Here is a 13,773-nt window from a genome sequence, read left to right on the forward strand (position 1 = left end):
GGGGGGGGGGGGGGGAACGGTTATGGGGGTGCTGTGGTAGATGTGTTAGTGATAAATAAAAAAGAAAATACAGAAACTCCCAGGCTACCGTTGACCCCTGCTTTCATATGATACATACCTCAATCTCATCTTCTGGTGAGTGTATGCTGTTCTTCCATGTGAAAAACTAGAAGGAGTGGCACATCAAATCCGTGTCTGCATCACCTGTCATTGCCGCCGGGATTGAAGTGTGATTTCCCGCTTCCACAAAGGATTGGAGTGGTGTAAATTCATTGCTTATTCATTTGTGACACTATGGAAGCTTTGCAAACACATTCCACGCTCCGCATATGTACAGTAACATCCTTTCATGATGAAAGTCTTTTACTGTTGTTTCAGATTGAGTGGAGAATGAGAGGCATTTTTAGCGTAGCTCCTTGTTTTCTGCCCTATTAGAGTTAATATTTGACTTTGGAGCGTGTTTTTACTTGAAGGGGCCCTTGCCGTGCCCCTGCCTTGATCTCCCCCGCGACAGCCACTGCTTTCCTTTCCCTCTTCTTTATTTATGTCGTTTTGTGTGGTTGGCACCTCAATAGAGTGGATTGCACTGGATTAGCTTCTCCGCCTTCCCAACTGATCCGATCCATTTTGTGTAATCCAACTCAATTTAATTATGTTTATCGTTCCACCTCGCTGGTGCAGAGGAGCAGCAGCACACCTCTACCAAGATAAGCCCGGGGACCTTGTGCCTTTTTGCTGGCAGAGTGTCTGCCTGAGCCTGTTGCTTTATAAACAGATGGTGTAAGTCACCTACACTCTCAGTAAATACTGTGTTAGGTACAATATTATGATTCAGAGCTCCCCTCGAACAACACCGCCACGTGGAGAAATAGCCCAGGTTGAAGATCATAACCTCAAATTTTTTTTTGTTGTTGTTACGGGAATTTGTAGAGTTTAGCAGGCTCTCCATCCCTCGCCCCCTCTAATGTTAGGAGAGTAAATGGCCACTATGTATGCAGTCTTCTTTATTACTTCTGTGAGTCTAATCCTTGGCATCACAAGCTCACAATAACAGTCGAAAAATTGTTTTTCAAGCCCTCTCCAGTCAGCGGGCACAGTTCAAGGGCTCACAGATAGTCCCACCACGTTGAAAATGGGACTTTTTCTTCCTTCTGAACGTAGCAATTGTGCAGCGAACGGTGTTAAATTTTGTTGCAGGTTAAATGTATTCTTGCCCTTTGGGTGCTGATTTTAGAACTTCAATATGGGCGAGAAATGCCTCCGATCCAGTCTCGCACGCTAGCAGAATGGGTGTAGTCGACAGCACTGAGCAGCAGATTAACAAGTAGTGACGATGAAAGGAAAGAATAGACTCTGTTTTCTGTGTGGAACATTTAGGAGGATCTATCAGCAGAAATCTAATATTCATAGGCTTCCATTAGTGTCTAATCACCTAAAAATAAGGATTGTTGTGTTTTGGTAACTTGGAACGGGGTTAGGCAACATTCAGCTCTGGAACCACATGTGGCTCTTTAGCCTCTGTAGTTGCTCCCTGTGCTGTGATTAAAAAATGAAACGCTTATTTTTTACGTTTTTCATTTAGCGTTTTAGGCCTAAAGTGATGATTCCATTTTCCAATAGTACAAATACATTGCCATAACACACCAAATACATTTCTTTTTGAACATTTCGTCAATGAAGATGCGTAACGTCCTGACCTGGCACCTTTTGCTCTATATCTTGCTAGACTTCAATAGTGGTGGCTACGAGTGTAGCTAGGCTCGGAGGAAAGTGTTTCTACAGTAGCCAAGGATGGATAAACCAAACACTGGCTCCAGGGAGAGCACGTTTCATGGTTTCTCCTACACTTGGAAGGCTGAGCTGTATTCAGGTGGTTGCAATCTGAAACTCCACTGCTGGATGCTGCTGAAGTGCTACACACGGGTCCTGTCAGGTAGTGTTTTTTAATCATTCATTAGATGAATCATCTTTAGGCAAACATCCGAAATGTTCCTTTTCACGTGTGGCTGGCTGGAGGGGCGTGTCAGTGACTGTGTTTGATACACAGCAGCTGGAAGGCTGCTGGAACAGGGATCCAGAGACAAAGCAGCCTGCATGGGCAGACAGCATTAGAGTAAGGACCACCCCACAACCACCCTAACAAGCTACGGTGCAGGACATGTTTGTGATGAGATAAGAAGGAGCCGTTAGCAGGAAAGCTAATATGTGTTGTGTAGCAGGCTACCGTCTGCCACAGTGTGACCGTCTGCTCTGCATCTGATGGAACACTGATGTTACTGCGTTGTGCAAGGCTTGATTGGCTGTATCGCAGTGCCATTTCTATCTCCTAGACGGGTACCACCAGAAAACTAGAAGCATTAAGAATATCAAAAAATATAGCTTTGTGATTTTTTCTTAAAGGGGAAACCCTGAAAAGTGATTTACAGAGCAGATATGTGCTGTAGTTGGTGGTGGTGTGGTGGGCATGAATCTTTAATGAGTGAAGGTGGTGGGAAATCAGTAAATGAAAGTAAAGTGCGCTTTCTGGGTTTTTGGAGCAGGAAAAGTTCCCTCGTAATGTACCGAGAGAGGAGGAGAGATGGATGCTCATTTACCACCAGTGCCAAGAGACCTTTCCTCGTGTCCTGCTGGGCTGCTTGCTTCGCTGTGTCCCCCGTCTCTATTTTAAGAGCCTGATATTAAAGCCTAATTGTGTTCAGAGTTTTTTCGGGACATCTCCCTCTGTTTCTTGTGCCCTTTTTTTCCGTCTCGTACGATGCAAAGCACAGTATGTGATTTGCATTCTTTTAGAGCTTTTACACAGACTTACTGAATGATCTCACGGCCTGGCTGTCATTAATACAGCACAGCGACCAGATGCAGCACGTATATTGTTTTTTTGTGGGCCTGTTAACATGTCACTACAGTTACAATTGGCTGTGAAGCATTCATTAAGTCTTATAGGCAAAGCATAAACAGTGGGTCAACCCGGGATATACGACCCTCATAACAAGCACAGTTATCCACTCTGTCCTCGCTAATAAAAATCATATGGTTGCTGCTGTCTGTTTGACACTCCAGCTGATGGCTCAGACGTGCTCCTCCACTGTGCCATTTGGCAGCACTTCTTGTTAAAGTTTGACCTAGGATTTGCCCAATAAGAGGCTTGTTAAAGTTTGACCTGGAAGTGGATCTCTGTCTGTCTGCTTGTTAAATCTGGGTCTCTCTCTGCGGCCATCATTAGTCTGCAGAAACTGTTTGGAGCTTCTATAGAGTCTATTTTTCTGTATATCCTCCACAAAACAAAGGCCCGGCAGCATACTGTGAGGAGTGCATGGTGCTTACAAAAGAAACAGATTGGAGTTTTAATTATACAAACCTTTATTTAAAAGGGACAGATGTTGTGCAAGGAGAGCTGTAGAGCTTTAGTTCCTTTGTATGTTGCTTAATACTGGAAGAAAACATTTTTAATATGGTAACTTGACAATACTTACATATATTCATGCTTCCCAGCACAGTTTTCCTTTTTTCCGGGTCTTTCCTAGAAATGATTTCAGTCTTCAACTCCAGCTAATGAGGCAGCTGCTTCGTTTTAATCCATTCAATGACACTTCATTCCATTAATTAAAAAGAAACACCCTTGCTTGTTGTTTTGGTCAAACTTTTTGGTCAAAAATCAATATTGATCAATGGGAATCGATTTGGTAAATAGTGTTGAACAAAATGAGGTATATTTCTAACTATGTTTAGACAGATACAAGAGACGGAACTATTACCCGAACACAGCAGAAGGGTTGAATGATACGACTGGCATTGTGCTATACTTTCCTTGCTGTCACTAAATCCTATTAGAAGGGAAAAAAATCGGACTAACAATTTAGTCCGTCTCTCAGTAAGTTTGGACTTTCCTACATTTTCTGTGGCACTGTGCCCCAAGCTGATTGGTTGCTACTAAAGACATAAATCCATAAAAACAAGTCACACATATATAGTTTTATCTTTAGAAATGGCTCAGTAAGTTCCCAAAAAGCTCGGCGCTGTACGTCTTAGAGAAACAGGAGAAAGTACTGCATTTCTTCAAAACTGTTTTCAGCTGCGGGTTAATACAAATTTGGCGAACTTGTGAGTATTTCCAGCAGCAGGATGGCGTATGTGGATTGAGTTCATATCAACTACAGTGTGTGTGTTCATGGTAATGAAGGAACATGTCACCCAGTGTAACAGTGTGGCTCACTGATGTGTTGGACAACCATGGAGCTTAATGGCACAATTTCAGATCATACTTGTTAGTAGGATGAAGTCATTTATGTTTATTTTTGTTGACATGAAAATAAGAGCCCATATTAGGAAGATTTTAGGACATAGTAAGGTGGAGTTTCTGCAGTGCACAGCAGCTCTGTCACAGAGTTATTTATAAAGCCCAAACTCCAAACACTGCAGCTGCAGCTATTTATTAGGCGGCTCATTCATTAGTGACGGGATCACAAGTCTCACCGCTCAATTCTTTTCTGTCATATGTAATGCATCTCTGGCAAAGATGATGGTAATTACAGCGAGCATGCAGTCCACACAGTCGACGCCTCCTGAGCTGCCGTGTCGATGGGAGGCTGCAAGAGGTGAACGGATAAAAATCAAGTTTATAGATCTGTGGTTCGCACGCGCCCACTCCTCCAGCGGAGGGCCCGGGTTTTAATTGCTGTCTGACCAGGGTTGGTTCTGTGTGAAGATGGGCAGCGATGATACAAGAAGTAGGGGGAAGGAATGGTTTTCTTTCTCTGTGGTTGTTGTATTGACGGCTTCTCATCCTGGAGGAGCTGATAAGAACACAGGATCCAGGGAGACACCCAGAGGAGTGGATTGCATTTCATGGCCAGGAATCAGAGCCGTTTCTCGGGGGCTAGTGAGCCTCGGAGGTCCTGCGTCAACTCCAGCCACTGAGGGCACAGACGCAGGGTTGAAATCTAACAGTATTACTGGCAGTCCACTACTGAGGGAGAAAATGCCGGAGCAGGTGGCATGTATGAGCAAAGAGCCTGTAACCTTGTAACATAAATGAAACAGCTGCAAGCTCGAGGAGCATCCTATTCAAAATCAATGAGCCAAAGTGCATTGATTTACAAAACAAAACACAAACACAGGGGACCGTGCTGCATACTTTATGTTGGGTCACTGTTTCAGCGTGGCTGTATTTACTGGATCATCTGCTCAGACACATTGAGACAGAAACAAAGGAGTATTGATGTCAGCTCCCTGCTTTTTGTAGTTATTTGTATTCTGTCAGTAGCCTCAAAATGACTTGCAGTAATTTAATAAGCTAATAAGTGTCAATGTAAAGTCTCCCTCCACTTAGAAACCAGTGTTTCTTCTTGTCCCTACAGTATGACACTATAAATCATTTGGAAGTCAGTTAAAGGAGTAGATGTCGTTTTAAGAGTTTAAGGGAAGATATATAATGTACTGAATTATAACCCGGTATAGTGATAGGCATCCTATGGCCAGATGTTTGCCAATACACAACCCTAAAACTATAACGGATAAGGGTGTTGGAGGCTGAACTCAATCATTCGGTGTGCATCAGACAGTTGAAACATTTTGCCAGTGTTATATCTTTTTGTGTAATCTTTCATCTTTGAATTTGACCATGTTTATGCCAAAGAGTTCATTCAGTGTCCAACTGTATTCTTTTCAGGGTGGAAAAGCTGAAACAGCCTCTAGAACATCATAAGATAATGAGATAAACGAGGTTGCCAACAGAATCATTCATTTACTGAACAATTTCGATTAAAAATATATAACGCGATGAAAAATGAAATTGAAATGACTCTTCGGGCCGGTTGAGCTGCACTCTGGTCACGGAGGAAGCTCCATGTATCAGGAGGATCAAATCACCGATCAATATGTGATGTGTAACAAAAGCCAAATATCAGGGTAGACTAATACATGTGTCTAACCCTGGTGTAAAGTGACATCACTGCAAACACTTGACTTATTGCTCCCTTTCCTCCCTTACACAATGCCTCTGAGGCCGCTGAATCTCCCGTGCTGTAGGACAAATTGCACTATGTGTGTCATAGATCTGGCTGTCAGAAGTACATTACCCCCACTGAGCTCCTCAGGTCGCCCAGTGAGAGATAATTGTGAACCCTGCTGAGACAAAGAGCCCAACTTACAGGATCCGCCTTCCGTTCATCACCAGCCACTCGTTTAAAACCTCCTCCTTCAGAGTCACAGTGGTAATCCTGGGCTCACTGCGTCGATGTTTTCTGATATCCTTTCTACAGCTAGTTACAGCTAGCAGCGAGGGCCCTCGGCAGATTTCCAGTTCACTTTTCCCACTGGTTTTTTCACAGTATGAAACTAAGGTCTGGGATTCAAAGATGAATCTAAATGTTTCACGTTGTCTTCTATGACATGTGTTACCCTCGATTATATCTCAGCTGTTATTTATATTACATAAAGGTAAAAAAGAAACAAAATGTTTCCACATCAGAATTCTAAATCTGATTTAAACTTGTTTTGAATCCGATTGTAAGCCTAATTTGTTTGTATGTTTTCTCCTGTTTAAAGCTAGACTATGCAACTTTTTGTAACCAGAAACAACAATTTTCCTCTAACAGATGAAAAGTTGAATTTATGAGCAATAAAATGCACTCTTGTTCAATTCAATAGACACTGAGGCTTTGCTGATACAGCGGTTGTTGGTCTGGGATGACCAGAAGCTTGTGGTGGCTAATGTTTGCAAACAGAAACAGACAGAGTCAATATTGCTGACTTTCTGACCCATGCATACTCATGCTTCTGTTACACTGCGTATTAGCATTAACCATTATCTTTTGCGGCAACTTGAGCAAAAACTCCTGTACATAGGCTAGCTGTAGAATTATTATTCTTTCTTCTCAGAGCACTGGAACATGTAAAGGACACCAGAAGCTGATTTGTTTTGCAGTAAATGAGCAAATATTTATAATATAATATTTCTTATGCAAAAATGTCACATAATATTAAAAAACCCCATCAGGGAGTGTATATTTAACAAAAGAACACATTGAAGCATTTGCATGCTAACGCATCAAGCTCACTCAATGCACAGCCCACCTTTATTCCCACGTGCTGGTGTAGACCACTTTCCACTCTCACTACCTCTCCACTCTAGCAGTGTTATTCAGTTCCAGTCTACCTACTGTTCTCTCCACATACCACAAATAACCCCCCCGGCAATCCGTACTGTCTGCCTCATTATCATATTTATTTAAAGTATCGTATGACCCATTTCATTCCAACATGGGTTCCTCTCGTCATGATTGAGTAGTCCCATATTTAAGGCTAGTCTCCAGAGATGCTGCTGTGCATAATGGGAACATTACTATTAAGCATAGTCACAGGCCTGTCCTTGTCATTAAAATAAAAAGAGAAACACATCTTCTGTTCCTAGCTAAGCATTGTTTTAGGTTACAATGACTGCATTATTACAGATATATTCAAAAACTGCAGCCTGTAGCAACGGAGCCCTCCATCGTTCTACGCAGGGAATGTAGGAAATCCAACTCACGCAATCAATGATCTGTCATGTAAGCAATACCAGATGAAATACGGAATATGTTTGCCCGGTGGCTAGTGATATAGTATACAGAGTCATGTTGGTGAAAGGAAAGGGCTGCGGTGCCGCCCTTTGTAACGTGACCACTCTAATGGACCACATCTGATGAATGGTCATGATTGCAGCAATAATACGAGGAGAAATCTGTCCGATTGCCGGGTATACACATCAGTGGAAGCTTTAATGGCCGAATCTGTCACTAAACGTCTCTAGCTCGTTCACAATGGCCACTGTCCACTGTGGCTGGTAATGGAAGATTAATAGCAGGCTACCGGTCCATCTCTGATCGGAGTTATCGAATGGTTTTCCTTGGATACGTTTCTCAGGACTTGGCCGCGTCTGGGCCGTATTGATCCGCCGCTTGCAAATTTATGGTTATGTTTCTTCAATTTGCACAAAGGCAAAAACATTGTTGTCTCTGCTGGCATCAGTCATTGACTTCCTGCAGATGTGGCTGCGGCAGTATGGGTCTCAGCTCTATCTGTTCCCTCGGCCCCAGAGGGTGGAACCCTCTCCTTTTGTGACAACGGGAATGTCATTGCTGTTACTTTATCCATCTAATTGACCGTGACCTTCTCAATGCTTTACATTGAGGAAGGTTTATTGATAAAGGTTGCTCTCTGGTGCTTTAAATACTGCGCTTGCTGATATGATATGGTTGGCTGCATGGGGGGAGCAGATCACTTTTTTGGTATTGTACTGTTCAGTTGATTTCAAGCACATAATGTCCAGACTGCCACGCTCACCTTGAGCTGGGGGGATGACTTGAATTTTTCACAGGATTTTGTGAGACTATGGTGGGTGGATGTCGGACCCTCTAGGGGGTTCGGGGACATGCTCCCCCGCAAGACTTTTTTTTACATTTTGAAGTTAAATGCATCAATCTGGTGCACTTTGAAAGCAAAATGAAGAGGCTAGATCTATGAAGAACTGTGTGCTCTTGTAAACAATTTAATCATAAACACATTGGTTGTATAGATGATAGGAATGGCTGAAAACACCAGAAATGCAACCAGAGCATACCCATCTGAGCCATCAAACCATTAAGTGGTTACCTGTGTTGACCTGGTTTTATTTTTAGGCAAATAAATAATAAATAAACTGTAAGCTAAATTGTAATAAACTAAAATTGGATTCGCATCATCAATGTCATGACATGGCAGGCAAAAACATTTTGGGTTATTTTGCTTCCATAACATGTCTTCTTTCAGACTAGTGGAACAAATACACATTTCTATAACTCTCCCTACATCCCTATTTGCAAACTTTGCACCCTGAATTTGGACATTTAATTTTCCTGGGCTTTGAAAAACTCAGTTCTAATGCTGTTTGGTAGACTCGGCCCTTTGACCCTCAGGCAGGCAGCCAATGGGAAACACTGGGCTTCAGTTTTCAGATAAATGTCATTAACTTGAACTAAAAGTCAAAGTGATGTTCTGACGTTAGTGTTACATCGAATCAGGCGTCTTCACGGTTCCCTCGTCCTGGAAAACATAAAAAATCTGGAAATTTAGACCAAATATCCTCAAAGTTTCCTGTAAAGTAGTTTTATTTTCTTCCCTCACTCCGTAAACTCCAGTTCGTATCTATTCTGCATCTTTTAAACAGTTTATCCAGTTTATTTAAAGTGGAACTGACTTCTCCTGATAATGATCACGTTTCTTGTGGCTGTGATAAATACATTAACTGTGATGTTACAGAATAATGTAACCAGAAAGTCAGACACAAACTCTGGAAAATGATTTATGAAAGAGAGAAACTGTCAAATGTTAAAAGGAACGCTCAGCTCTGATCTGTTTGTTTTCCTCCAGGTGAATACAAGAAGGACGAACTTCTGGAAGCAGCGAGGTGAGAGTCAGTGTGTCGATACAAACAGCTGCACAGTTTTCTGCTCATCAGGTTGAAATGTGACGTTCTTCTGTGGTTGGTAGCAGATTGTTTTACAGTGCAAAGAGAATTTATATTTATAGATTACTGTATAGTTCAAACAGCTGCTGGAACTCTCTAACTTCTGCAAAAGAACATTTTAGAAATCTCTCTTTAGGTTAGTATTTTCTGTCAGTTTGTAGTTTTTATACAGCTGAAGCCGTGTTTACGTTTGTATCTATATCTTTCTGTTTTTACTACATTGCAGCTTTCACAATAAATGGTTTACATTCTGCACACATGATGGCATTAAAATGTTTAATATTCTATGAACTGACAGTAAAATAAGCTGCTATAATCCTATTTAAAGGCCCAGAGTGCAAAAAATAACATCATATATGTCTGAATCTTAAAAAATACCATCATAGCATAATGTAGTGATTCAGTCCTTTACTGCTGCTAACTGGGCTTTTTGTTTAAAACATATACTCATCATACGTGTTCTCCAGAATCCGTCACTTCCAGTAACACAAAACTAATAAAAACAAATGATGCAGCCTCGTTATTATTCACAGTTTAAAACAGTTTCCTCCTTTTCCAAATTAACATGACACCAACATAAACACAGAGTTGAGGCTGAGCAGCCGGACGACATCGGAGGGAAAACCAGAAAACATTTCTCCATAAAACATGATCCAGTTTCACCAGAATCACTGACATAGTTGGTGGTGTGTGACTACTAAGTTGCATAGTGTAAGAACAGACACTCAGAGGCAGAGTGGGAAGCTTATTCAGCTTATTACAACTTAGTGTAGCATCAAAATTATTATTATTATTATTGTAAGGTCGACAAAAAGCACAATGTTACCTAAAGTTGCTTTAAATCTGAACATTCGCCGCCTTCAAAGCCCATAAAGTAGTTGTGTTTCATTAGTGTTGCCCTCTTCCTCCCTCCCTTGCAGCCTGTGGAGAGACTTTGAGAGACTTAACGGCGTCTCTTCCTCTGTGTAATTTCAGGAGTGGAAATGAAGAAAAGCTGATGGCGCTGCTGACTCCGTTAAACGTCAACTGCCACGCCAGCGACGGCCGCAAGGTAAACGAGCAGCAGTTAAACACCGTATCACGCCACGTGTCTGACACACGGCGAGCAGGGAAACATCATTACACTGTTACAGCTGATTGTGTGTGTGCAGTATAAAGAGGGTTTATCAACACTGCAGCAGACTTACGTAGACGTTGTTTCTCTAATTACACACGTACGACTCATCCATCAATAACACCTCGTCTCTGACTCGCCGCCCTCATTAACCCTCTAGGTTCAGCTCTCCTCCTGTTTTTCCACCTTAAAATAAAACACGTGGATTCAGGTAGTTTGTTCTGTGTTCTAGCAGATTAACTGTTCCTTTATTTACTGTTTAGAGTTTTTGTTCATCATTTTTCAACACGTTTGGAGCAGATACTGGAGCGGAGCTGTTATATATATTATATATCTTTAAATACGGGGTCCAAAATTAACTGAAACCCGAGCTGTATTTGTGCCGATTACACCTAAATTATTATCCCCAAAACAAACCCAGACACTTAACGTGTGGACGCAGCAGCTCACTGAGGATCAGTCGCTGATTGATTCAGACAAATAGATTAATGCCAATTAATGTGACACTTGAAGAAGAAACAATATGACTCAATATATTAACCAACCAGGTCTGAATTTAAAACACAAGACGATCGACATAACAACTGAAACTCAGCTCTGAAATCTAAACACGTCTCCACAATTTAAGAAACATACAGTAACTATATATATGTGTTATATCTATAAATAAGGTCGGGATACTTAACTTTTATTTAACGCACATGTATCACACTTTACTTAAAGTTTACATCAGGAAGGAAAATATAAAATATATCAGAACGTCTCTAATTCGGCAGTTTGCAGGTGTTAATTTTGGACGCTGTTTAAATCTGTAGGTTTATATTTCTGTGTATTTTGTAGTGACTGAATCCGTGTTATAAACCTTTAGAAGTATTTTTAGCATTAAAATAATTCTAACAGTTCTTTTTTGTTTTGACTAGAAGGAAAATGGTACAAAGATTTATTTAGTAACGTCAGCATTTAGCTGATTGTTAATTTAGGATTTCATTCCCACATCACGTCTGATCGACTCCCACTGATTTTATGTTTTTCTTAGAGATGTTTGAACTATTTCCTGTCTTATGTGGCAGAATTACCGTCGTCTTTAAGTAAATAACTCCACTGTGACATAAAAATCCATTGACTTTCCATCCTAACCACATTTTCTTCCACAGCAGTTAAAGTGTCTCCTCCTGCAGTGTATTTACAGTTTGCCTGATGTAAACCAGTTACTAGATTTGGTGTGGGGTTTAAGCAGCGGGCGCCATTAACCCGAGGAGGAAGTCCCCCCCCCCCCCTCCAGATACTCCTCCTCTGTGGCTGATTTATGACGTGGGCTTGTGTTTGATTGACTTTAAGAAGGGAGAAAAGAATTGCTGTGAACAGATTCCTGTCATTTTGTAATTTTTGTTTCGTTTTGTTTTCCGTGTGACTCTGGCAACATTTGTCGATCAGTCAACATCCCAAAAAATGCTGGTAAGTGGTAGCTTGGACCTTAATATAACAGTGCCAACTTGGATTGATGCCCCCCCAACTGTTGTGATCCTTTTTTTGTTATTTTATTCGTTTTTAATTCCATTGTTGTTTATTTTGAACCAAATAAAAAGCTGGCTGTCAACCTGTTTAATTGCAACACGTGGGAAACCTTGGTGGTTAGGGGTCACTCATGTCTCCCCCCTTGACCCTCCTCTGTTGCAGTGCTGTGCGTGATGGCGTGGGCATTGGGAACTGAAGCGAGCGGACTGGAGTCGGGGGTTAAGGTGTCCTGTGAGAGACTTCATCTGGTCTGTGGATTTTGGGAGAGGAACTCAAAAGTGTCCAACTGCCTGCTTTTCTTCAACGTCTGTCCTCTTCCTGGCACTCTCAACCCACCCACTTCTTCCAACTGTCAAATCACTTTGGCCTTCAGGCCAGCGTCTGATTTTGTTTTTTGTCCATTAAATTTGAATTGCTGACTCACTCATTCATGCCTTGAAAGCCTGCCCCCCCCTTTTGCCATTTTTGTCGAGCGGAATCCTGAAATATTTACGTTGTTCTGTGAAACTGGTGTTCTCCGATCCGTTTTGGTTATGCAGTAAAATGAATGGACTAACCATGGTTCTTCCACCGGTTGTCATCGTGCCTTCGACTGTCGTGTTCCATCCCTCCAAAACTGGGAAAATGGCTTTGCCGTCCACGAGTTCGCCCGTTCGTCCATCTTGAATTGCTCGCTTGTGGCTTGAGATCTAAAGCCGTCGCTTTTGGGAGTTTTATTTTAAATCCTCACTTGCATGAAAAGTGGAACATGAAAGGATTCCCTTCCTTTTTTTAAAACGTTTTAAAGCCTTGGGACCTTGAGCTAAGGATTTTTTTGGTTGTATTTTAATTTTAAATAAGAAGGAAAAAACAAGTAGAAAAATAATTATTCGCGCTTGCTCAGACTAACTTTTCTTTTTCCGGCTGGAATTTTTGAAAAAAGCCGTTTGATTTGATTCCTTTCTGGAATAGGCTGCCAGAAGATGCCTTTCCTCAAAGAAAACACCGGCCTGCTTTATTTGCAAGCTTTCCTTTGCAATCCCTGTTTTACGGTTGGGGGGTGGAATTCTGCTTATCTCATATTCACTGGCTTGGTTTCAAAGCTTTCTTAAAAGTAACAATAAGATATTAATTAAGTTACCAAAAATTGAAAGAAGCCTGAAACCCCAATGTGGTGTTTTTTGATACTGATAGGTTTGGATCAAAGTTAATTTAAAAAAAAAACCTTTTCTGTATTTAAGATGTTGAAACCAAGATGGGAAACTCTGGCAAAAAAGTACTCAGGAAGGGGGGCTGGATTTCTTAAAACAAAATAAAATTTCATTTTGAGGAATATGCAAGTTAAAAATATTCTTTAAAAACATTGTTAATAATTTAACATAAAAAAACTTTCTTCAAAACCCAAATTCTAACATTTCAATTTCCTCGCGTTATTGGCAGGATCAATTTGTGTTTTACTCAGGAAAAAAAAACATTTTATCGTTTTAACTGGCTGCGGAGTCCAAAAAATCAAACAGACTGTTCTGTAGAAATTTAATATCAAACAGAATCAAAAAATGAAAAACTACAATCCATTCCAGATTGGGAAAAAAAAGGTTGCTAATTTAAAATGCCTGTTTCTGAATTGGAGTTTGGTTGGATGAATCTTTTGTTAAAAACTCGTACAGAAATGGTAAATTAT

The 13,773-nt window shown here is 41.1% G+C and overlaps 1 protein-coding gene and 1 long non-coding RNA gene across 2 annotated transcripts in view; both read left to right on the forward strand.

Annotated features, from left to right (window-relative positions):
* khdrbs3 (KH domain containing, RNA binding, signal transduction associated 3) overlaps positions 1–13,773 on the forward strand; it is a 101,045-nt gene that overhangs the window by 7,966 nt on the left and 79,306 nt on the right. The gene's annotated exons all lie outside the window — the stretch shown is intronic.
* Positions 8,721–12,059, forward strand: LOC118342812. Its single transcript, XR_004797504.1, has 3 exons — positions 8,721–9,424; positions 10,460–10,535; positions 12,033–12,059. It is a non-coding gene; the product is annotated as an uncharacterized LOC118342812 (long non-coding RNA).

The sequence above is a fragment of the Morone saxatilis genome, unplaced genomic scaffold, assembly GCF_004916995.1.
Source record: "Morone saxatilis isolate NCDOM2014 unplaced genomic scaffold, NCSU_SB_2.0 Contig9, whole genome shotgun sequence".
Classification (NCBI taxonomy): Eukaryota; Metazoa; Chordata; class Actinopteri; family Moronidae; genus Morone; species Morone saxatilis.